The sequence below is a fragment of the Apodemus sylvaticus genome, chromosome 6, assembly GCF_947179515.1.
Source record: "Apodemus sylvaticus chromosome 6, mApoSyl1.1, whole genome shotgun sequence".
Lineage (NCBI taxonomy): Eukaryota > Metazoa > Chordata > Mammalia > Rodentia > Muridae > Apodemus > Apodemus sylvaticus.
The window spans coordinates 128,959,645-128,984,435 of NC_067477.1; the positions used below are offsets into that span (position 1 = coordinate 128,959,645).

General features: G+C 41.5%; 1 non-coding gene across 1 annotated transcript; it reads right to left on the reverse strand.

Annotated features, from left to right (window-relative positions):
* Positions 1 to 822: 822 nt before the first annotated feature.
* Positions 823 to 929, reverse strand: LOC127688070 (U6 spliceosomal RNA). The gene has a single exon (XR_007978535.1). It is a non-coding gene; the product is annotated as a U6 spliceosomal RNA (small nuclear RNA).
* Positions 930 to 24,791: the final 23,862 nt, after the last annotated feature.

Consider the following 24,791-nt stretch of genomic DNA (forward strand, 5'->3'; position numbering starts at 1 on the left):
TGTTGAGGTCTGTTTTGTGAGGTCAGTTTTGGAGAAGGTACCATGAGGTGCTGAGAAGAAGGTTTTTTCTTTTGATTTAAGATAAATGTACTATAGATATCTGTTATATCCATTTGGTCCCAAACTTCTGTTAGTTTCACTGTGTCTCTGTTTAGTTTGTGTTTCCCTCATCTGTCCATTGAGGAGAGTGGGGTGTTGAAGTCACCCACAATTATTGTGTGAGGTGCAATGTGTGCTTTGAACTTTAGTAAAGTTTCTTTTACGAATGAGGGTGCCCTTGCATTTGGAGAATATATATCCAGAAATGAGAGTTCTTCTTGGTAGATTTTTCCTTTGATGAGTATGAAGTGTCCTTCAGTGTCTTTTTTGATGACTTTCGGTTGAAAGTCAATTTTATCCAATACTAGAATGGCTGCTCCAACTTGTTTCCTGGAACCAGTTGCTTGGAAGATTGTTTTCCAGCATTTTACTCTGAGGTAGTGTTTGTCTTTGACACTGAGGTGCATTTCCTGTATGCAGCAAAATGCTGGGTCCTGTTTATGTATCCACTCTGTTAGTCTATGTCTTTTTATTGGAGAATTGAGTCCATTGATGTTAAGAGAAACTAAGGAATAACGATTATTGCTTCCTGTTATTTTTATTGTTCGAGGTGGAATTATATAGGAGTGGCTATCTTCTTTTGGGTTTGTTGAAAGAAGATTACTATCTTGCTTTTTCTAGGGTGTAGTTGCCCTCCTTATATTGGTGTTTTCCATCTATTATCCTTTGTAGGGCTAGATTTGGGGAAAGATATTGTGTAAATTTGGTTTTATCATGGAATATAAAAATATGGAATGATTCACGAATTTTCATTTCATCCTTGCACAGGGTTCATGCTAATCTTCTCTGTATTGTTCCAATTTTAGTATATGTGCTGCTGAAGTGAGCACTAGAAATACCTTTTATTTTCTTTAAATTCAACTTAAAAACAAACAACTGCCAAGCTGCTGAGATATAACTCACTGGTAGAGGGATTTATTTATTTATTTAATTTAATTTAATTTAATTTAATTTTTTTTTTCTGCACGCCAGGCCTTTTGTTCAAGCCCTAGCACTGACAAGACAAGGTTAAATCTATATAAATAAGAATAAAAGCATTCTTATCAGGATTAGGATAAGGGGGAAGAAATGTGGAGATGCCAGTCAAGCAACATAAAGTAGCAAAATATATAATGTACAAGGGAGGACTGGAGTTGATATTAGCAGATTTGATTCAGGAATTTTGCTAACTGTAGAGATTACAGCTGCACTTACTTCAGGTAGGATGAATGAAAAAACATTTCTGCTTGTTGTCTTTCTATCACTATAAAACATTCCCAACATAATGGCTTACAACGAGAAAAGGTTTTCTCTGGCTCTATTTCCTCTGTTGTGGTGGCATGTGGTAACACCATGGAGGGAATATGGGTGGAACACAGTCCAGGTAGGGCTGAGAAGTGAAAGAAAAAAAGGAAGGAGTTAGGTTTCTCCTGCTTTCCTTAAAACTGTGTCTGTAATTACCCAGGATCTCATGCAAGGACCTGCCTCCTTTAAAGGCTGCACCACTTCCTGATGATGTTACTTTTGTATGTGTGTGCTGGGACCAAGACATTTGTGGGCTGCTTACGATCCGTCTATAGCTGTATGATGAGTGAGTTTAGCTGTTCCCAAAGACTAACCATTTAGTAAATAAACAAACCAATAAGGTCTACAGCACCATGCCATGTGTCTTAAATATTTATAGTAAAATTTATTTTAAAAAGAAATTAAGCTTTCATGGAAATTTTGAATTTAAGTTTATAATGCAAAAGTATTTCAAACTAGAGAAAAATAATGAGAAGTATAGTTCAACAGAATCACTAGAGGGCAACATCATCTTTCTGTGGCTTTTATTATCTTTATATATATATAAAATGCACATATATAAAAATGTAATATAAATTTATATATTATAATAATATATGATTATAATAAACATAATACAGTCTATATAGTATATTATATAATATATAGTAATATGTATAAATATTCTTTAGTCACGGGTTCTCTGTGTAGCTCTAGCTGTCCTGGAACTCACTCTGTAGTCTAGGCTGGCCTTGAACCTGTCTCTGCCTCCTGATTGCTGGGATTAAAGGCATGTGCCACCACACTTGGGTATCTTATTGTATTTTAAGATTTAATTTTTCATGTGTGTATGAGATATATGGTGCATTTGAGCTTCTGTACATCATATGCAGTTGCCCCTAGAGACTGGAAGAGGGCATTGGATTCATGGACTTTTAGTTACAGGCATTTGTGGGCCATCTGGAAAGGGTGCAGGGAGCTGAAATCTGATCTACAGAACAGCAAGGGCTCATCCAGCCATCCCTGCAACCCCCTCAAATGACTATTCTGGGAAAAGATCCTCCTTCCCTTCTCAGCTTTAGTTAGGTGTTCTATCTGCATTCACTGTGTTGTCTTCACAGAGATGATTTACATATCACCAGAATGTTAATGGTTTATCTCCTAACATGACAAGAAAGCATGCATGAGGAATTACTTGGTCTATATTCCACTTTGCCCACTGGTAATGCTCAGCAGAATTTTGACAGCTCTGAGAAGTTCTGAGGTAGAAAAGGTTACTTAGCCTCATCTCACAACTTCCCAAAATGATAAGTAAAGAAGCTACTTTTATATTACCTTCCTTGGTGATATTTTAAAGAGTACCCACGCTACTAGGAACAAGTTATGCAGATTCTTAGTAAAAGAAAGATGTTTGAATAATCAGAGATAAATAGAGGAGACTGGAATCAAACTTAGGGCTTGTGTTTCTCTATATTTGCTGAGTTACTTGGAGTGCAGTGTGTCTATATTTTTCTTCAGAGACTGAGGCTCTGGACAGGAAAATAAGGAGAATGTTAGCTATGTCTCTCTGTTCACTTGTTCTTGGCTTCACAGAAGGGCGTGAAGGAGTGACCTGGCCATAAAACAGTTGGGCAGAGTAGGCTTTATAAACTGAATCCTGACTTCTGAACAAGAGGGCAAGGTATTGAAAAAGGACAAGATGTATCACATGTACACTGAGAGGGATGTGATCAGGAGTTATGTTAAATGATTACAGGGTCTCCAGAGGAGCTGGCTGGAAACCACTATAGGAGGGACATTTTCTGAAGGACACTCCCAGGGCTGGAGTGGCTGGAGTATGTTGAGTCAGACTGCAGTTATCACATACGATGGTTTTGAGTGAGAATGTTTCCATCGGCTTATATATGTATTTGAACATGTGGAATCCAGTTAGTTCTGCTGTTTGGAGGAGGTGTGGCCTTCTCTGAGGAAGTAAGTCACTGGAGGCAGGCTTTAAGAGTTTGAACGCCCACACCATTTCTGGTTGCTCTTTCTGCTTCTGCTTCATATGTGTGGTTCAAGATACAAAAGCTCACTTGCTGCTTGACTTGGACCAGCAGGTCATTCTACAGTGATAGGGTCTTGAGAGAGAAAGAGAGAGAGAGGGACTGGAGACCAGAAGATAAAGAGATAGAAGATAGAGAAGGTAATGAAGTTTGGGATCAGGAGGTCTTGACAAGGTTTGTCTTGTGTTAAGCAAACCTGTTAAGCACAGGGAGAAGTGGGGGCAGAGTTAGCAGCATCTATCTTAAGGATAATGTATCTTTTTTTTTACTTTTTATTTATTCGATATATTTTTTATTTACATTTCAAATGATTTCCCCTTTTCTAGCCCCCCACTCTCCGAAAGTTCCATAAGCCCCCTTCTCTTCCCCTGTCCTCCCACCCACCCCTTCCCACTTCCCCGTTCTGGTTTTGCCGAATACTGCTTCACTGAGTCTTTCCAGAACAAGGGGCCACTCCTCCTTTCTTCTTGTACCTCATTTGATGTGTGGATTATGTTTTGGGTATTCCAGTTTTCTAGGTTAGTATCCACTTATTAGTGAGTGCATACCATGATTCACCTTTTGAGTCTGGGTTACCTCACTTAGTATGATGTTCTCTAGCTCCATCCATTTGCCTAAGAATTTCATGAATTCATTGTTTCTAATGGCTGAATAGTACTCCATTGTGTAGATATACCACATTTTTTGTATCCACTCTTCTGTTGAGGGATACCTGGGTTCTTTCCAGCTTCTGGCAATTATAAATAGGGCTGCTATGAACATAGTAGAGCATGTATCCTTATTACATGGTAGGGAATCCTCTGGGTATATGCCCAGGAGTGGTATAGCAGGATCTTCTGGAAGTGAGGTGCCCAGTTTTCGGAGGAACCGCCAGACTGATTTCCAGAGTGGTTGTACCAATTTGCAACCCCACCAGCAGTGGAGGAGTGTTCCTCTTTCTCCACATCCTCGCCAACATCTGCTGTCTCCTGAATTTTTAATCTTAGCCATTCTGACTGGTGTAAGGTGAAATCTCAGGGTTGTTTTGATTTACATTTCCCTTAAAAAGCATTACAGGCAGGGTACATAGTGCCCTTGGGACTGATAATTCCAGTCTCTTCGGCGGGGGTGGGGGGGTTGGGGAGGTGGGGGGTGGGGGTGGGGTGGGGGTGGGCGGCAAATTCCCAGGAACTGATATTTTGACTCCTTTGAGGCACCACTTCTAGCCCTAGCCCTGGATGATAAGCCAAAACTGAAGTTCCCTTTGTCCCTCATCTGAGGATGTCTCGGGTCAGTCTAGTTCTCTGCAGTTGCTCTAGGCACATGCTGGTCTGGAGAGATAGTGGTGGACTCTTACTGGAACCATAAGCCCAAATAAACTTTTTCTTCTATAAGCTGACTTGGTCATGGCGTTTTATCACAGTGACAGGAAAGTAACTAAGACAGCACACACACACAATGGGTTCACAATGGCGTATATTGTTATACTGTATTCGTACCCACCCTCCTATGGCACCACCCCTTTCTGATCCCCTTCTTCCTCCTAAATAGGTCCCTTTCTGCTTTCATGCCACAGATATGCCACTGACCTCTCATGTGTCCTGCCCTTTAGACCCCCTCCTCTCTCCTCACAACCCCCTTCTATTTCCATGTCATAGTATGGCATCCATATAAGCTTAACTCTAGACTTCTGCCAATGACGGAGACACGTGATGTTTGACTTTCTAAGGCTGGCTTACTTTGCTTAATGTCGTTATCCCCAGGTCAGGCTCAAGTGAAATGATTTGGGGATAACATGGATCCTTCTAGATGCCTAACTCCCACTCTTAAGACTATGGACTACAAAGATTAGTTTAATTTTTAGTTTTAATTTCCAATGATACTCAATTAAGTGAAAAATGTTGATTACCTATTAGAAATACTATAGTCGACGAAACTGTGGAATATAAAAGACAAATTCTGGTTTCAAGGAGATAACGCTATAAAGACTTTAGTAAAGAAACAAGATAACTTACACAATATCATCACCTGTCTGACTGAACACTCTTATTTGGTGATTATTGTTTGAGAATTTCATACATGCAGATAACATACTTTGATCAGCTCCATCCCCAATTCTCTCCTCTCCACTATGTCTTCCCAGTTTCATGTCTTCTGTTTTTAAGAACTAATCAAGTCCACTGAATGCTGCTGATATGTGCACTGATGTAGGTTACACAGCAGTTTCTCAGGAGAGTGACCGTCATATCCAAAGAGCCATCAGTCACCAATAGCTTCTTAGGTGGGGGTGGAGCTTCATGACCCCTTCTCTACCACACAGTGGAGTTTTGTCTGTCTGTAAGAGATGCACATTGACATAATAAGATAAAAACAGCTAAAGTCTAAGTATACAGCAAAACTATTTGAAAGCTCAAAAAGGAAACTGGTGTAGCTATACCAGAGACAAAATATACTTTAAACTAAGAATCAGAGATGTAGGACATTCTACAAGGATATGCCTCACAAAGTAGCCAAATTGCCAAAAGAAAATAGGGTACAGCTTTCTTTGTAATTTATAGAATACACTGCGGTCACTGAGGCACTCTTGAGCAAGCCAGAGAGCCCCACAATGGGTGAGAACATTCATTGCATGTCCTGGGCCACCTTAAGTCCAAGGACAAATCCTCTCCAGAACCTTCCTGAGAGGAGAGATGCTTCTCTCATAAACCAACCAGGTTTTACTCTGCTCTGGAGAGCTTCTCTTTAGAGCTCTGACTAGGAAGTGAAACATTCTGCTGTCACACTTGGGCTTATCGCCCGGGAAAGACCCGAGAGGCCTGGACTGCCAAAGGAACCAGTGCCTATTCGTCCGACCTCCTCTTTTAGTGGTGGCTTGGCCAAACTTGGCTTGCCATTCTGCTCCTGTCCCTAGAGGCTCATCTTTGCTTGCCTTGTCTGAGAAAATGCTGAATCTTGGGGCTGCCAAGGATGATGGGAATCTCAACTTCCCCTTTTCACCAGGCTTTCCCAGTGCTGCTAGCACAGGCAGGCTACGGAAAGCCCCTAACAGGTTCCTCGTGTCATAAAATCTTTGCAAAAGGTCAGAAAGGGAATCCTAGAAGATGGCCTCCATGTTCACTTTGTTACAGAGATCTTTGAGTCTTGGGCCCGTGCCCTAAACACTCCTCAGGACTGGAAGGTCACCAGGAAGGCCATACTGTCTGGATGCTAATTGCCAATTCCTCTTGTGGAAGGTTGCCTTTTATTATAAGGGGGAGGTGATAGGCCAATCCACTACTTTGACCAGGCCAGGTGCCCAGAGGGAAGAGCCATCCGTCACATAGGGGAGCTTGAAGGTCCTGGTGACCCAGGCTCAGCAGATGTCTCCTGAAGGAAGGGACCCTGGACCTTGTATGCTCTATCTGCTGAAGTATGCTGTTAGTACTTCTAATTCACAGGGCCATGCTGCTTCTGTGGTGTGGCTCACTTATTTACCCCTTAAGACTCCCCTGCTGGGGTCCTCATTTCTATCTAACACGGTGCTAGTATGAGAATTTCAGGCTAGAGAAACCTTTCAGGGCTGCAATATGGTAATTGGCAAAATTGAATGCCCCTAGTTGATTCTAGACCTTGTCCCTAGAGCTTCCTTTGCAAGTGCAATCCATTTCTTTGCTTTCCTAATAGACAGGAGACAAAATAGAAAGATTCATGTTTAACAAAACAAGGATACTGGGGAGGGTGCCACTACCAATATTGCATGATGGGATATCATTTTGACTCAAAATCCATATTTACCACAAAAAGAGGGAATTGTGTACTTAAGGTCCCTGACTCTTGGGATGAGTGATATCGAGTAGAGCTCATGGCAAAAATGTACAAGACCAACAGCCACTACTCTCTGGGTACCACCCATGTTTCCAGGTCTTTGGTCCCTGCTAACCAGCAAGAGCAGATAACTATAAGGTTCTTTCTCAGGAAAAACAGACACATAAACAGATTCAGATTCTTTGGTCTCCTGGAAGCAGAACATTTAATATGTGGCTGCTTTCTTTTTTAAAAATTTTTCTATTTTCAATGCCTTCCAGTGCATCATTTGTGTCTCTAAAACTCGCCTGTATGCTGGTTAATGCCTCAGTAACTCACCACCTAGGTGCTAATGGTATCTGCTCAGAGTTACATGACATCTCTCTGTTTCATTCAGCTAGAGTCCTCCCTTTCTGTTAAAAAGGACTAAAAATATGGGCAGACCTGTTTCACTAAAACCACAGTGATATTACTAATGTGTGCACCCCATCCTTTCTCCTGTTATGTGGGGCCTCGTGACTGTCTGCATGAGTACCTCTTTCTCCTCCCCTTGTGTCCCAGCTCTCGTTGTAACACAGGTCTTCCTATGTGAGCCCGAGGAGACAGCATTTCTGCTCCAAAATCACACCAAGATCTGCTCCTTTGCTGGTGGGGATTGGACTTGTCTTCTTCATGGGGTCCAAAGGGGCCTCTGTGGTGACCCTTGTCCAGACTCATCACCTGTCTGGAGACTTCAAGGACAACTTTGATCAGACAAGACCAGACCATGTCATCAACAATAGAAAGCCGAGAGTTCCTCCAGCACCAGATCTTCTTGGAATGGTGTTGCAGAATAGGAAAGCCATCTTGCATTGTGTTAGGGCAGGAATGTTAATGAGTCAAATGTTCATGAATTCAGTGTAAACACCTTAAAAACCAGCACAGAATTGCTTACCCAGTACCAATAATCAGAGCCAAAGCCCTCTCCTTACCTGGTTGTTGCTACCTGCGTTGACCCCTGTGAATGCTCTGTCTTATATACCTTGTCCTTACTCTAGTTTGTACCATGACAAGTTTCCACCATAGTTGGTGTGACAATAGGCAGGGTTATGGCACAATACATAGCCCTAAAGTCCCCTCAGGTGCTGACAACCTGGCACCTCCCCATGGTGCCAGTGGGATGGTTGGCTAAAATCACTTGCCAATACAGTAGGTCTGCACCTCGATGCTGGTCTCCAGAATCTGTTTTCCAGGTTCATGACTTCACCTCTCTTACCCCCTCCTACATATATAGCTGGAGCCAGGGGTCCCTCCATGTGTACTCTTTGGTTGGTGGTTTAGTCCCTGGGAGCTCTGGGGGTACTGGTTGGTAAATATTGTTCCTCCTATGGAGCTGCAAACCTCTTCAGCTCCTTGGGTTCTTTCTCTAGCTGATCCATTGGGGACCCTATTCTCAGTCTGCTGGTTGGTTGTGAACCATGGGCATTTTGATCCATTTTCTAAGAAGGATCAAAGTATCCACACTTTGATCTTCCTTCTTTTTGAGCTTCATGTGGTTTATGAGTTGTATTTTGGATAGTTCGAGCTTTTGGTCTAATATCCATTTATCAGCAAGTGCATACCATGTGTGTTCTTTTGTGACTGCGTTACCTCACTCAAGATGATATTTTCTTGTTCCATCCATTTGCCTAAGAATTTTATGAATTCATTGTTTTTAATAGCTGAGTAGTGTATTTCACTGTGTAAATGTACCACGTTTTCTTTATCCATTCTGAGTATATGCCCAAGAGAGCTATGTCCAATTTTCTGAGGAACCGCCAAACTGCTTTCCAGAGTAGTTTTACCAGCTTGCAGCACCACCAGCAGTGGAGGAGTGTTTCTCTTTTTCACATCCTCTCCAGCATCTGCTGTCCCTGAGTTTTTGATCTTAGCCATTCTGACTGGTGTGAGGTGGAATCTCAAGGTTGTTTTTGATTTGTATTTCCCTGATGATTAAAGATGTTGAACATTTCTTTAGGTGTTTCTCAGCCATCTGGTACTCCTCAGTTGAGAATTCTTTGTTTAGCTCTGTACCCCATTTTTAATAGGGTTATTTGGTTCATTGGAGTCTAACTTCTTGAGCTCTTTGTATATATTGGATGTTAGTCTTCTATCTGATGAAGGATTGGTAAAGATCTTTCCCCAGTCTGTTGGTTGCTGTTTGTCCTATTGACAGTACCCTTTTCCTTATAGAAACTTTGTAATTTTGTGAGGTCCCATTTGTCAATTCTTGATCTTAGAGCATAAGCTACTGGTGTTCTGTTCAGAAAAAAATCCCCTGTGCCCATGTGCTCCAGGTTCTTCCCCAATTTCTCTTCTAATAGATTCAGTATATCTGGTTTTATGTGGAGGTACTTGATCTACTTAGACTCCAGCTTTGTACAGGGAGATAAGAATGGATCAATTTACATCTTTCTATATGCTGACTGCCAGTTGACCCAGCACCATTGTTGAAAATGCTGTCTTTTTTCCACTGGATGGTTTTAGCTCCTTTGTCAAAGATCAAGTGAGCATAGGTGTGTGGGTTCATTTCTGGTTCTTTAATTCTATTCCATCGATCTACCTGCCTGTCACTGTACTAAAATACCATGCATTTTTTAATCACTATTGCTTTGTAGCATATCTTGAGGCCAGGGATTGTGATTCCACCAGAGGTTCTTTTATTGTTGAGAATAATGTTCGCTATCCTGTGTTTTTTGTTATTCCAGATAAATTTGAAAATTGCTCTTTCTAACTCTATGAAGAATTGAGTTGGAATTTTGATGGGAATTGCATTGAATCTGTAGATTACTTTTGGCAAGATGGCCATTTTTACTATATTAACCCTGCCAATCCATAATCATGGGAGATCTTTCCATCTTCTGAGATCTTCTTCAATTTCTTTCTTCAGAGACTTGAAGTTCTTGTTATACAGATCTTTCACTTGCTTGGTTAGAGTCACACCAAGGTATTTTATATTATTTATGACTATTGTGAAGGGTGTCATTTCCCTAATTTCTTTCTCAGCCTCTTTATCCTTGAGATAGGAAGCCTACTGACTTGTTTAATTTTATATCCAGCCACTTTGCTGAAGTTATCAGGTTTGGGAGTTCTCTGGTGGAATTTTTGGGGTCATTGAAGTATACTATTATATCATCTGCAAATAGTGATACTTTGACTTCTTCCTTTCCAATTTGAATCCCTTTGACCTCCTTTTGTTGTCTAATTGCTCTGGCTAGGACTTCGAGTACTATATTGAATAAGTATGGAGAGAGTGGATAGCATTGTCTAGTCCCTGATTTCAGTGGGATTGCTTCAAGTTTCTGTCCATTTAGTTTAATGTTGGCTACTGGTTTGCTGTATATTGCTTTTATTATGTTTAGACATTGACCTTGAATTCTTGATGGTTTCATAACTTTTATCATGAAGAGGTATTGGATTTTATCAAATGCTTTCTCAGAGTCTAATGAAATGATCATGTGTTTTTTCTTTTATTTGTTTATATAGTGGATTACCGTATATTGAACCATCCTTGCATCCCTGGGATGAAGCCTACTTGATCATGGTGGAGATCGTTTTAATGTGTTTTTGGAATTGGTTGGCAAGAATTTTACTGAGTGTTTTTACATTGATATTCATAAGGGAAATTGGTCTAAAGTTCTTTTTCTTTGTTGGGTCTTTGTGTGGTTTAGATATCAGAGTAATTGTGGCTTCATAGAACAAATTGGGTAGTCTTCCTTCTGTTTCTATTTTGTGGAATAGTTTGAAGAGTATTGGTATTAAGTCTTCTTTGAAGGTCTGATAGAATTCTGCACTGAAACCATCTGGTCCTGGACTTTTTCTTTTTTGGTCAAATCTATTTGGAGTTATGTAGGCTTCTTGTATGCTCATTATCTCTTTCTTTAGGTTAGGGAAGTTTTCTTCTATAATTTTGTTGAAGATATTTACTGTCCCCTTAAGTTGTAAATCCTTGCTCTCTTCTATACCTATAATCCTTAGGTTAGGTCTTTTCATTTTGTCTGGTATTTCCTGGATGTTTTGGGTCAGGAGCTTTTTTTATTTTGCATTTTCTTTGACTGTTGTGTCAATGCTTTCTATGGTATCTTCTGCATCTGAGATTCTCTCTTCTATCTTTTGTATTCTGTTGTTGATGCTTGTATCCATGACTCCTGACTTCTTTCCTAGGTTTTCTATGTCCAGAGTTGTTTCCCTTTGTGATTGTTTCTACTTCTATTTTTAGATCCTGGATGGTTTTGTTAAATTCTTTTATCTGTTTGGTTGTGCTTTCCTGTAATTCTTTAAGGGCTTCTGCCTGTTTACCTGTGTTCTCCAGTATTTCTTTAAGGGAGTTATTTATGTCCTTCTTGAAGCCCTCTATCAGCACCATGAGCTGTGATTTTAAATCCAAATCTTGCTTTTCCAGTGTGTTGGGGTATCTAGGACTTGCTGTTTTGGGAGAACTGGGTTTGGATGGTGCCTTGTTGCCTTGATTTCTTTTGGTAACATTTCTATGTTTGCCTTTCCCCATCTGGTAATCTCTGGTATTAGTTGGTCCTGCTGACTCTGGCTGGTGCTTGTCTCTCCTGTTGGCCTGCAAGCCTGTCTCAGCACCCCTTGGTGACTGGCTCTCCTCTGGCACAGAGTGCTATGGCACTGTGCAGCTCCTGGGTGCAGGTGGGCCCCTGGCGGACCCTGTCTCATCTGTTCTGGTACTCTGGAGTTCCCTGTGCTCCTGGCTGTACCCACCCTCTCAGTTGCAAGAGAGAAGATGGCAGCCTTACCTCTAAATGAAGGAGTCAAATCACTCCCCGCAGAGCTGTTCTTCCCTGGCAGGATCGGTGCACAATCAGCTGTGGTGCTGCCCAGCTCCTGGGTGCACGTGGGGACCTGGAAGACCCCGTACCAGTTGTTCTGGTTCTCTGGTGTTCCCTGTACTCCTGGCTGTACCCATCTGCTCCAACATTTCATATCTTGAGTAGGATGACTTTCTAAGAGACTGGATTCTGATGCTGCATTGAAAACACCAGCACACAAATAACAAGAAGGGGTTAAGGGGCACTGAAGGGAAAAGGGCAAATAGAAGTGATTTTTTCAGGAAGACTAGGGGTGGAGTTGGTAACAGGAGGGATCACGTGATGGGAAGGGAGAGAGAAAATATTGGAAGAAACAACTGGAATGGGGGCCATCTTGGGGCCGAGGTGGAAACATAGTATAATGGAGACTCCATGGAATCTACAAGAGTAACCTTAGTAATGGGAGACATCGGGCCTGAACCCCATCAATTTCTGTAACCAGGCAAGGCCTCAAGTGGAGAGATTGGGACACCAACCCAGACACAAAACTTTTGACCTACAGATTGTCTTGCCTACAGAGTTTCCTGGGATGGGAACCTAGCGGAATTCATATCAAAGATGCCAAAGGGACTTCACTTGGCAACTAACGAGTGTAGATGCAGATTGCCACACCCAAATATTAGGCAGAGCTCAGAGAGTCCTACAGAGGAAGGAAAGGAAAGTTAGGAAAAACTAGAGGGATCAGGGAATGGACACACAACGAGAATATGGCCCACAGAATCAACTGACTGGGACACACAGGACCTTGCAGAGATCAGGGAGCCTGTAGAGGTCTGACCTAGGTCCTCTGCATGTATGTTATAGATGAGTCATTTGGTGTTCTTATGGAAATCCTAAAAATGGGAGCAGTTACTATTCCTGACTATTTCGAGACCCTTTTTCCCCCTACTGGATTGCCTTGTCCAGCTTTGATGTGTTTGTATACACAGAATTTTACTGTAGTTTGTTATGTTGTATTTGGTTGATGTCCCTGTGAAGCCTGCTTTTTTCTCAGGGGAGGTGGAGAAGGGTGGATTTGAGGGAGAGCAGAGATTGGGGGAGAAGGCTGGGAGAGTCGGGGGGGGGTTACAGTTGGGATGTAATATATGAAAGAAGAATAAAAAAGAAAGCACCAGCCAAGAGCTGTATTTATACTCACCAAGGCGACTCTAGAAGATGACAAGTATATAGCAGCTAATTTGTGTCTTGAAGCATTCCAGTTTTGAAATATTTAAAAATGTGGAGGACAATATTCTCAGCTTCTCGTGTGAGTCAATAGTTGTTTAGTGTACTTGGTAATGTGATTCAAATGGAAACACAAATAAGCAAAAACAAGGCAAAGCTGTCAAAACCAACAGATAAACAGAGCATTTGCATTTCTTACTTCTTATACAGCAGTTTACTCCTGAACTTAGTCCTGCTGACCAAGAAACCACCAGTAGAGAATGTGAACTCCATCCTCAGCTGGGTCTGATGTCCCTATATACACTTCCTACAGTCAATGATACAAATGTGTATTCAGTATAATAGTTACCTTTGAGGAGAAAATGCTCTTACATGTTAGAAGATTTTTGAAGTCATGAAACAATAACTAATAGCGATGGTGCCTGTTTCTCAGCATTGTCTGACACCAGTTGTCTAATGAAGGCAGCATGTTCATTTAATGCGTTTCTATAATCATTAAATTAACTCCATAGTAATACATGTTTATATTTATGTTAATATAAATTGCCTTTTCAAGTGTATACCTAAAGGAGCATGCCATGGTTATCTCTGGAGGGACCCTGCCAGAGCCTTACAAGTACAGAGGCAGATGCTAGCAGCCAACCATTGGGCTGGGCATGGGGTCCCCAGTGGAGGAGCTGGAGGGTGGTCCAGAGGAGCTGAAGGGGTTTACAGCTCCATGGGAAGAACAATGATTTTGGCCACCCAGACACCCCAGGATTCCAGGGACTAAACCATCAACCAAGGGGTTCACATGGTTCCAGCCAAAAATGTGGCAGAGGAATGCCTTGTTGGGCATCAGAGGGAGGAGTGGTTCTTGGTCAGGTGAAGGCTCAACAGATGCCCCAACAAAGGGAAATGGGGGGATGGGAGTGGGTCAGGTGGAGGGGCATATACGTGGAGGCAGGGGGTGGGAGGAGGGGTTGGGGGTCTTTGGGGAGGGGGGAAATCGGGAAAGGTTTTACCATTAGTAGTGTAAATGAAGATGATATTCAATAAATAAAAAAAATTGTTTTTTCTCACTGTGAATATGGACTGGTTGTAAAATTTAGATTAATTTGTAGGTTACAAGTTGCAGAACCTACATTCCTTTGTGTTATTGTGTGTGGTCAGTGTTCCCATTATTTTTATTTTTAGCTTCTACAGTTGTTTTAAACATAACACATGCCAGGTGGTGGTGGCGCATGCCTGTAATCCCAGCACTCTGGGAGGCAGAGGCAGGCGGATTTCTGAGTTCAAGGCCAGCATGGTCTACAGAGTGAGTTCCAGGACAGCCAGGACTACACAGAGAAACCTTGTCTCGAAAAAACCAAATCCAAAAAAACCAACCAACCATAAAACATAACACATGTGTTTTCTATAATCACTGCCAATGATTCACAGGTCACTTGAGGACAGAAGTAATGTTTTATCTTAGAGATCTGCTTAGAGGTCCACATTTTCTTGATTGTTTTATAAGTTGAAAACTAGACAGGGTCTGAAGACTAAATGCGGTGACTTGTTAGACAGGTCCGGGAGTCACTGGGACTCTATGAACAATTTATATCGTTCCTGTTTCCTTTGCTGAAACATTTTACAGATAATGTGACCTTTAATACATAAATGGGGAGACAGGATTTTCATCTCAAATCTGTAGTTATTTTTTAAAAAGAACTTTCAGTGTATTGGGGATGGGAAATACATCATTACAAAAGATCATCTAAAAGCTGGAGAGGTGACTCAGTGGGTAGCATGCTGCTCTTCCAGAGGACCCCAGTTTGATTCCCACATGTCGGTCATAACTCTCTTTAATGCCAGTTCCAGGGGATCTGATACTCTTTTCTGGTCTCTATGGGGACTAGGCATGCAGGTGGTCATGAATATTTATGTAGGCAAAACATCCATATATGTTACAAAATTTAAATAAATCTTTGAAAAGTTACACCTAGTTGGGTGGGGTCATTGATAACTTTCCACAGAAGAAATTAAATAATATGCGGGGTAATGATCAGGAACTGCTGTTCCCAGAGTGAGGTGATAATTAAGCTGGGGAGTAGCTAGGCGGTGTTTGCTTGTTTCTTATTTTTATTTTCTGTGTGTCTTTTATCTCTGAGTCTATCAAGGGATTCTTTTGCCCATACCCTGAGACACAGTAACAGCATTCTCCTCTGTAAATGGAAAGCTGTCTAGGACAAGTTTTTCAGGATTCTTCTTTCATCCCTACTTCAAATACAGACTGTTTCTGCTGTTAAAAAATTATGATAAAATAATTTAAAAACTATTTGACTAAATATTACTAAAATGACCTTCAGAAAATTAAAAAAAGAAAAATAAAAAATAAAACAGTAAAAATGACTGGCTGTCTCATCCAGTGTTTCAAATTGACGCTGTTGGGAAATTCAGGGCTTCTCCGTCTCCAACCCTCCCATGGGTCACAATGTCGTGTTAGAAGGGCGTTTGCAGACATCTAAGGAGAAGGTCCTCACAATAACGTACAATTTTCCACATGGAAGTACATCAGAGACTAGAGAACTCTCAATCCAATGCCAAGAAAGCCCGAACACGATACCTTTCAGAGCTTGTTACGGGAAGCTCAGAAGGGCTCTGCTGTAACTCTGCAGAGTCAACACCTCTCATGGGGAGCCCATGGTGGCACGGGGGACAGCTGATGACAGTCTTCTGAGTGCTGTGGTCAGTGTTGGGCATGTGCTTTGGAAACTCCACCTCAGGAGGGCCTGGCTCCCACGCGCTGGCTCAGGACTTTCAGAAATGGCACACACAGTTCTGGGCTTTCATTGAAGTATTCACTAAGGAGGCAAGAATAATCATTACCAAAAGTATTTGGAGGATTCAAGATATTAAAACTTGGGTAAGAGTTTAAGTTGATTGCAATATCCCTTAGACTTGTGTTTAAGACATGCTTCCAGGCTCTCTTCAAGGTCCTAGGTAACCAAGGATGACTGTGAGGTCTTGAGACTCCAGCTTCTACCTCCCTAATCTAGAGCCCAGGGCTTTGTGGATGCTACACAAGCGGTTACTAACTGAGCCTCATAGACATCTGCTCCGTGAAAGCAACATTGTAAGTGAGGGTTTTCCACAGAAGGTTACTGTTTCTAATAAGAGGCGTCATATGCTTTTCTTTTTAGTTGGGTAAAATGCTTCTTGTAAAGCAGCACCTCCATATTGGGCTCAAGAGACACACAGTTGAGTAGGTGTACGTGTACATGTGTGTGTGTGTGTGTGTGTGTGTGTGTGTGTGTATCGGTGTGTGTTTGTGTTAGCACGCGCACCCCCACCCCTACCCCCATACTGAGCAAGTCAGCAAGAGAAAGCAAGAGCCAAGAGTACAAACAAAAGCCCTTGGGAGCCCCTAACCCAGCTCTTTGTTCACAGAGCACATAGTGAGGGTTCTCACAAGGTAATCAATACACTCCTTAATCAAACTGTTTGCACCGCAAGCCTAGGCAACAAACCCGCACACCGCTGGCAGGAAGGATCATTGCCTCTCATTGCTCTGATATCTGTTAGGCTTCCAAAAGGTAAAAGCACAGCAGTAAGCCGCTGTCCTAGCATCGCAAAGCAGAGCAGAGCAGAGCAGAGCAGAGCAGAGCAGAGCAGAGCAGAGAAGAGCAGAGCAGAGCAAAGCAAAAAAAAAAAAACAAAAACAAAAACAAAAACAAAAACAAAAAAAAACAAAAAAAAAAACAAAAAAAACAAACAAACAAACAAAAAAAAACCATAAAAACCCCAAAAAACAAAAACAAAAAAACCCCCCCAAAATCAAACAAAACCAAACAAAACCAAAACCAAAACAAGAACAACAACAAAACCCACCTCAAATCTCCCACCTAAAGTCTCTTCCAGGGCGGCTGTGCAGCTGGAGCCTGCACTCGACATGGTTGTTCAGGCGATAGATCAGTGACTCTGCTCTGTCATTTCATGGTTTTCTATTTGCTTTGCTTTTCCCTGTGAGGGGCCAAAGCATGTTTACTTGCTCAACAGTGGGGAGGTTCCTGCTCCCCCTCCCCTGCTACCCCTCCCTCTCCCCCCCCCCCTCCCATCTGAGCTTCTTTCTCTGGGCTATTGTTCTTGTCCTTCTGTGCCTGTGCCGGGAACCATTCTCTGGTTCTTTCTGTTACCTTATCCACCAAAATGCTCCTGCTTTTGTGCCTTTCCTTTAGTTTCTTGATGGATGGTCTGATTTGCTTTCTTCTTAGAAAAATAATTTAAATTTTATACATTTTTTTATATTTTATGTTATTTTATATATTAATTTTATTTTGTTATATTTTAAATTATTTTATATATCTACTATTTTATATATTTATTTATATAAAATACTTATACATTACATAAATATATAAATAAATAATAGGTATCAGGAACATATTAAGTTCTACTTCATATATTAGCCATGAAATACACAAGTTGAGCCATATTTTTGGACTCATACAATACCACCTTGTTTTAATAAAAAGGGGTTGCACATAGAAATTATATGGCAGATTTGGAGGATTTTAGCCTTGAGATGGTATGGACTCTTCTAGTTGTATTAATTTATGGTCACTGACCCATTCAGTTATTCAACAGATGCTTATTGGAGTTTGCCACATCAGATAAATGTTTTGGTTTCTTTCTCTGAAATTTCTATTCAAATGGGAAAGAAGGAGATATTGAGAATCACAAAACAAATGAAAAGTTATGGCCACATGCTGTGACTGCATTATAAGCAGAGTCATCGGGTGAAGCGAAAGCATCTCTGAGTGGGTAAGGGCTGAGGTGAGGGACAGACATGGGTGGGTAGGCATTGTAGAAGATGGAGATAGAATGTTCTCAGGCCCTGTGGAGTGGGGGGGTTCACAATACAGTGAAGGGACTCAGAGGCCTGTTCCCAGCCAGGGAGGTTGGCCAGATTTCTGAATGCCAGCCTACTGAACACTTCAGAGAGAGTGATAATGTCATAGGGTTTGCATTTCAGAAAAAATCATTTATTACATGGGCGGGTGGTGGCATCTTCAGAGGAGTCCCGATGAGTGCGAAGATGTTCTGGATGGACTGCAGCTGGTGAACACACGTGGATCAAAACACAAAGTGTGAGCTTATTACAGCTCTGGCACACAAGTAGAGGGACTGGCGTGTTTATATCTGGATAGCTCTGGATAGCTGAGGAAAATGGAAGAGTGGCAGCTCACAGCAGAAGGCCATACTTGAGAGTTTTACTAAACTTTTGAGGCAGAGAGTTTACATGGGTCGCTTAGTAACTCATGGTGCATCTCCATCAAGCTACAAACCATTTGCCCTTGTCCAAATAAGACAATTATCATTCTTTCATAGTGACACTCAGTAACTCCCTAGACATGCCCTAGTAACCTTGCTCTCTTCTGGACAGGACCTGGAGCATAACCTGAACGTAGGGGAGAGTGGGTGGGTTCAGTATTGTATAGGTTTCTTATGCAATAAAGCAACCTCTGCCTTCTGAGTAAACTTTTATGGGAAATCCCCCCACCATATTTTCCATCCTATGCCTATTGCATTATTGAGCATGCACATAATTAAATCAGAGCCTGATGGAAAAGCTTCAGTGAGCAAAGTTTATATAACCCAAGCCTGTCCATCAAAACAATAAATCACCCACATTTTGTCCATAACAATTGACTATTCCTCCTGAGGCTCCGAGAAGCACCCTAGGGCTCTTAAGCGAACCCCACTGGGTCCTCTCTATTCTCCACTTTCTTATTGCTTTTGAATAAAATTTTTGAAAAAAAAATTGCTGTTTTTCTTGTGTTTCTTCAATGTTTTGAGCAAGGTGCTAAGAGCCTGGAACAAAGCTTCCGGGTTTGTTTCTCTGACACTTTGAGACTATTGAGGTGGAAATGCCAGAAAGGCATTTGGATTCATGGGCCTGACCTCCAGAGAGATCATGAGATAGAGTTATGAATGGAGAGACTAGAGTTTTGAAAAACCCTTCCTCAAAGCCTAATACCTCATAAGCGAGAGGGCTATTCATTTTGTTTCTAGAACAAACATATTCTTTATTTTTGCTTTGCTACGTGCATGAGTGTTGTGTGTATATGTACTTGCATGTCTGGTGCCTGTGGAAGGCAGAAAGGGAAACTGAGTCCTCTACAAGATAAGCAAGTGCTCTTACCCATGAAGGCATCTCTCCATTCTTAACTCTAAAGAATGAAAGCAGTGGTAGCAAGGGGCTTCAGGGCCAGGCAGTCAGCATGATGCCTTCCTTGGTCTCACTGACCCTTCTTCAGGAAGTGCAAGGCTAACAAGTTAGAAGAAAATAGTTTGTTAATGTGCTTTTTATTTCAGTTGCGTGACCAGATTTAAAGGCTATATTCAAAGGCTGGAGAGATGGCTCGGTGGTGAAGAGCTCTTCTTGCTCTTGGGAGGATTCAGGCTTGATTTCCATCACCCACAACGATGAACAACCATATGTAACTCCAGTCTGGAGGACCTGAGCCCTCTTCTGGCTTCCATGGGAACTGTACACACATACATGTGCGTATACTGTGCACACATACATGTAGGCTAAACACCCACACACACAAAATCAAAATAAAAGAAAATCTGTAGTTACACTTCAATTTTAGAGTCCTGGAACTAAATATTAGTAACTTGTTGACAGATTATAGTTGATAATCAGCAAGAAGCAAAGCTATTCTGCAATGAATTCATGTGAAAAGACAGAAAATAATTGCATGGCTGGTCCAGCATTTAAGAGAAAGTGCATGGATTCTCCGAAGGGTTCCATACCTACTTCCTATTGTGATATTTTTTAAATTATAAAATAGATTGGAATAGGAAGAAATAAGTTAACAGAGAACTACAAAGTCAGTCAGGTGGTCTTGGGCTGCCTGAGAACTCTGCTTGTGTGTGTCATAAGAAAGGAAGAACATCAGTGTTCCCACTTCCACATCTGTGCTCCAAGTCAGAGCAGGGCTTATGGAAGCCATGAGCTGTTCACTACAGGAACATCATGGTATTAGAATTTGCTGTTGCTTATGCTCAGAACAGCGTTTTAAAATGTTAATGACACTATTAATTCCCAAGCTCTAATTTTTAACATCCCCTATTCTTCTGGAAGGTTAAAAGCCATCTATTTTTGTGGCATAAAACGTTCCAATTGTCCTTTGTTGTGTAAGGGAAAGATGACTTAGGCATTCTTAGCATCCCCTCTTGTATCTAAAAGATGCTCAAAAGATTTTTAATCTGAAAACTTCAATTTCAGTTAACTCTGAAACTGTGTAGAGACTATTGTTGGTAAAGTCTCTCATCTCTCATCTTCTGCTGATATCTCCAATTCCATAGCCCTTGCTCCAATACTCTCTAGAGAGAGCTCAGATTTAGGAAAACAAGAACAGAGGTATCATGTGATACTGTGCCTGCTATTGCTCTAATGATTTCATGTATAATGCTATGACAGAAAAATAGAACTCAGAGGTGTTTGGGGTTCACACAGTTGTTTATTTTGTGCCGTGTGCAATACATTGGCCCCTGTGTTGAAGGTAGTTCATAATTCACAGAACATGATTCTAGGAAGCCCGATTGTAAGGTGACATCTGGGAAGTGAATTTTTGCTATGACAAAAGTATAGATTGAAGACTAGCAAGAAATAAAGGATCAGCTTGTCATCTTAAAGGGGATTCATGCCTATGACACAAGGCGTTAGTCTGTTCATTGGGCTGATCATCCTACTGCTCAAGGAGCTGACCTCTTCATGTGGTACAATGTCAGAATCTGCCATACCCTACTGCTTGCCTCTGACCTTTGACTGATTATGAATAAAGCTGTTATAAGTACCTTTGAGCAGATGTTTTGGGCAGAGATGGGTCTTGAACTCTTAGAAATGGAGTATGATTGTTAGATGACATGGTAAAAATTTACTAATCTACTGCCTAATGTTCTTCTTAAGTGGCTGTATGACTTGGCATTCCCACCAGCAATGAAGAGTGTCCCTGCAGCTCTGGATCCTTGTCAGAACTTGGTGACATGAGTGGTCCTGATCTTGACAATTCTGACAGGAGTTAAGGGGCATCTCATTGTTTTAACCTGTTGACACTTTGTATTTGAGTGCTTAGTGTTCACCCCTGTGTCTTGTCTGCTGGGGCCTTTGGCTAGTTTATTGTTATTTTGATCATAACATTCTCATGCAAATATAGCACATGTCCAGGCAGTGCCTTAGCCATGATCTTATCTGGACAAGATTTTAAGGCTGAAGATTCATTTTTGAACTGTGTGTTGACCTGCCCCTCCCTCTAATTTTAAGGATGCCTTTTGGGAGGCCCTGTGAAGCAGGGCTGAGGTGAAGGCAGGACTCAGTCTGTACCTGAGATTTTGTGACCTTTAAATGGTAGAACATGAGTTATTTTTAGCTAAAGCTGCATCTTTGAAACCTGCCCATCACTGAGAGCAAGCCAGAACATTTCCAGATGATATGCAGAAAGAACATGTGCTATCCAACCTCCCGCTTTGAAACCCAGCTTGAAGACTAATTGGGTATAGGCTCGGTTGGCCACATTCACAATCGGAGAGTATAAAATTAGTACATTCTGAATTCTTTTCTCTAGCATTTACTTAGATGTGTCAGTCTTGGTCAACCTGTGGCATCCCAAGGTAAATCAGGGGCAGTATAAAAGAGATATTTTTAAATGATGGAGGAGCAGAATTAGAAATTCAAGGCCAGCCTGGGTTACAGGAGACCTAGTCATTAAAACAATGGCCTTCTTCCATGAAAACAGAGATACACATCTATGTCATCTGTTCTACTGTCCTCAAGTGACATGTGCTTCCCGATGCCTGGTACAATTTTCCTGGAATGTAGCCCTTGTCTCCACGAGCTCTAAATTCGGATCTGGACAGAAAAAGGAAAGCGTTAACAATGAATGCCTGCTAAGGTTCTTGGATGGCAGTACTTCACCTTAAGAGACGGAGGGAGGCCAAGGAGGGAGACAAGGAAGGAAATGAAAGGCATTTCTGGCTTCGCGGCTAGGCACTTACAGTCAGCACTGCTGAGCTCATACTGCTTCTGTGACAGCCCCTTTTCCACAGCCATATTAAACTGGCTTTTCAGCTATGCTTGATGACCGTGTAAATCACAGCAGAAATTAAAGTAGCTAGAACTTTAGATCTCAACGCTTCCTGATCAGGGTTTTTAATGCTCATGTGACCAAATTCAGCCCTCCCACCCTGAGTGTGTTAGTAATATTCTTCGGCAAGACCCACACCCTATGAAATGATTTGGCCTGATCATATTACTAGTTAATATGAAAACCAGGGCTAAGAATGGCTCCTTTGGTCCTTTTGTTAACTTTTTTTTTTTTACAGTAAGATGAGGTGAATAAAATATTTATATAGAGAGACATTGACTTCAAGGATTAAAATTTCAAATTGGTTGATAAATCATGGAACATTGCTTGACAAGAAATTTATGCCAAAGAAAAGGGATTATTATGTTCGCATTGGAGATAAAATTTGGCTGCACAAAGAGAACTGGGTTTCTTCACTCTAAGACTTCTCAAGGTCTTTCAAATGCTGTGTGCCTTTGGGAACTTCTGGCAGATTTATTTTGCAAACTTCTTTTACTGGCAAATGCTTTATTTCACTTTCTACCCTAGAAATGTTTCCTAGAAAAGTTTGAAATGAATACGATTGGGACATGCTCAAATATTTAAGGAGCAACGGTTGTACAATATTAGATGCTTTGTAGACTATCATGAATACAATGCCCCTTTCTCATATGCAACACGCACACTCCCACACCCACTGGAAAAGAAACCACAGATGCATAATTTATCCAACATCCAACAATTGTGTAATTAGGTATGGATGTAAAGCAGCTCAGTTTCTTGTCTTTATTATAATATATGGTATACATTAAATGCAGCAGATGTTTAAAGGAGACCTTTCACAATCTCTGCCTGTAATTCAGAGGAATTGTTATTAGGACACTTTAATAATGATGCTTTGGGTTGGAGAGACTGCTCAGTCAGTAAAGTGTTTGTATTGCAAGCATGAAGTCCTGAGTTCTAGCTCCTGATCCCATGCAAAAAAGCCAGGCATGGCAGTATGCATCACAATCTTAGGGCTTAGGAGGTAGAGATGGGATGATGTCTGGGGCTCACTGGTCGGTCCGCCATCATCAGTGAGCTCTGTCTTAAAAATAGAGATAAATGACACCTGAGGAATGGCTTCTGGTATCCTCGCACACACATGCACCTGCACATGTAAATACATAGAAACATGTATGCACACTTACATGAACACATATGTACCACAATGCCCTGAAAATTCCTAAATTGCTGTCTCAGGAAACTTGGATGTGTACATATATGCATGTGCATCTGTGTGTACGTGTTTAAGGTGTTGTTTAGTGTTAAGGATGGAAACGGGGCCTCACACATGCTGGGCAAACATTGTACCAGTGAGCTTCAGAGCTACACCCCTAGCCTACAGAGTAGGTACTGAGACTGCACAGAAAGAATCATGAAACAAAGCAACTGAAGGGGGTCCATTTGAAACTACATTAGTAGCAGAACACAATGCTTGACCCTCCAATCCCACAGTGCTCAGATTATGCCCAGAGAAGTGGCCATGCAAACACAAGGCTCCAGCTGAAGAGGAAGAGAGCGAGGGTTGTAGCACTTTGCACACCCTGTAATCAGAACACCAGGGAAAGAACATGGTGGAGAAAGACACAGGGGTTGAACAGAGACCACCATAATGGTTCCTTTAGTGACAATCAAAGCTTATTGCTAGTTGATAAATCCCATACATCGTTATATATAACTGTGTATGGTGTATAATTTTGGCTGGAAAAGAATGAATTTAATCATATCAAGAATTTCTTTAGTCTTCATAAAGGCCCGCAGTTAAAATACCCCCCTCTTGAGGTTATTATATATAAACACGTGGCCAGCATAATGGAAGCAAAGCCAAATAACAGAACCTTCAAACGGAACGTGTTTCCATTTGAGCACATCTCTAACTGGAGGATATAATTCCAAATTTCTTGCTTGGCTCATGATGTACACTTTTGAAACAAAAGGCAACCAGGCTTTTAAAATTCTTTTAGCAATTTCAGAACATTATTCCAGGAAGTAAATGAACAGAAGGAGATTTTATGATTCATTTAATAAAATCGTAGAGTTGATGAAAATAGCTCTGAGATGAGGGGCTTTCAGAGGTGAAGGCCCAGGCAGGAGGCAGACCAGGAAATGTCAGGTGAGCAGCACCGAGGTATAGTGCCAGTCCACAAAGGACTTCAGCATGTCTTGAAATACCAGCGTTATTTAAAGAGTCCAATTGGCTGATGATGGAAACTGTTAACGTGACTCCTCCTCACTCTGGACATGGCCCTTGGGGTGGGGGGAGGGACGCTGTAAAGGAAGGTGTGGGAACATAAGAATTTCAGGAACATTGAACTCTTGCTTGAGATTATTATTCCTTAATTAAAAAAATCATCCTATTCTCTCTCTTGTGGGAGACCACTGGAGTCAGACAGGTCTTTCTCAGGCCTGAGCAGAGTCAAGGACATGGCCCTTGGGGTGGGGGGAGGGACGCTGTAAAGGAAGGTGCGGGA